Below are 2,004 nucleotides of genomic sequence, written 5' to 3' on the forward strand. Positions count from 1 at the left end.
ATATTTTTATTCTCATCTTCTATCATCAATGATTCGTCAATATTATTAACAGTAGTTATAATTGCTGTCTACCTATCACATTGTTAATTGTGGTTTGTTCTTTACTACTGTGACTTTACATATGTGAGCCTAAAAAATAAATAATTTTTTATAAAATGTGTTATTGTACATTATAATTGTCTACTAAAATATGTTTACGAGTATTGGGTTGGAGAAAAATTTCTGCGGAATTTTGTTAAATCAAAATTATGTACAGAATATATTTGTTGCAAAATTTTCGACTACCTGACGTGAAAACTTAAAGTTTTTCCTAAATGTACGTTTTCAAAAAATGTTAAAGAACGACTTTTTGTTACCAAGTCACACATGGATTAAATAAAAGGACATTCTGATTTGGATTGCTCATAACTCACCTGTAAAAATCATCGTACTGCAATTAATAAAACAGATTTTTAAAGCTGAAACGTTGCTCCATGAAGTGGTGTAATTGTCAATTTAAAAAAAAAATAGAATATATGTACATTTGAGTTGAAAAAGTGATATTAATCTCCTTTTTTCTATTGTGCAATAGTTATATGGGGGAGGGGGGGGATAATAGTATCACATTTTTAACTCAAATGTACATGAATTCTATTTTTTAAATTGATAATTATACCACTTAATGGAGCAACATTGCAGCTTTACGAATCTGTTTTATTAATTGCGGTAAGATGAATTTTAATGTGTAGTTATGAGCAATCAAATTCAGAATACTTCTTTTTACTAAATTCGCGAATAATAAATTCAAGAACAAAAAATCGTAGAAATATTTTTTTTAACGATTTTGTAAAAAAATTCCAAATTTTCATGATATAGATAACCGATAATTTTTGCAAATTTGTTTAACACGTCACAGACCCATGAAGTGAGTTTATAAATTTAACTTTCTTTCATCTCATAGCTTTCTATATATAAAAATGACAAACCCACATAAATTTAAAACATACAGTAATCGTTCGAAAGTAGAGATTTCAAACTTTGAAACCGTTTTTAAATTTTAACTTTCATCATTTTTAACGAAACTATTGTATTTCCAATTTGTGCTAATAAAGTACCGCAGAATTTTTCTTTCAATCCAATATATATCACAAATAAGAAGACAAATGAGAATTTATTAATGGATTTAAACGTTTTCTCATGAATGACCTGATTTAACATATGTGTAACAACATCATCTTTTCGCTGGAAGCTCTTGTCACACACCAAACATTCATACTACTTTTAATCGCTATGTACAAATTTAAGAACGTTTAAATTATCATTGGAAGTGAAAGTTATGCCGCAAACCTAAAATCCAGCATATTTATATGTACAGAAAAGTAAAAATAAAAGAACAACCAAATGAGAAATAATTGAAAAGAACACTAACGATAATTTGAAGGTACATACATTCCTCGCAAAGATGTAGTTCCCCATCTCTGTGTATTTTTGTATGAGTAATATGGAATGGAAAATAGATAAATGTAGTTGTATATTCGTTACATTTATACGGTTCTTTCACCGTTGTGCTTCACGTTTATATGATGACGCAAACTATGTTTTGTTGCATAACAGTTCTCACATTGGGCACACTTGTAAAGTTCATTGTTATGTATCCTCTTGTGCCTGTCTAGATGCGACTTTTGACTAAAAAATAACCGTAACAATATTAAACATTTGTTACCAATTTAATTAAGCATAGAGGCTGTAATATCAAATAATTCTTCTAATTTTTGTTACTCACTGAAGTACTCACCTAAATGATTTACCACAAATCTCGCATTGATATGGTTTTTCACCTGTATGAATTTTTTTATGCCGACGCAAAACAGATTTTTTCTTAAATGCTTTATCACACACTCCGCATTTGTGAGATCTCACTTCGAGATGTACCATCCTGTGCGAGATTAGATTACATTCTACTCTAAAAAATGATGGTAACAATATTAATCATTTGTTACCAATTAAATTAAGCATAGAGATTGC

Source organism: Trachymyrmex cornetzi, unplaced genomic scaffold (genome assembly GCF_001594075.2).
Source record: "Trachymyrmex cornetzi isolate Tcor2-1 unplaced genomic scaffold, Tcor1.1 scaffold25, whole genome shotgun sequence".
Classification (NCBI taxonomy): domain Eukaryota; kingdom Metazoa; phylum Arthropoda; class Insecta; order Hymenoptera; family Formicidae; genus Trachymyrmex; species Trachymyrmex cornetzi.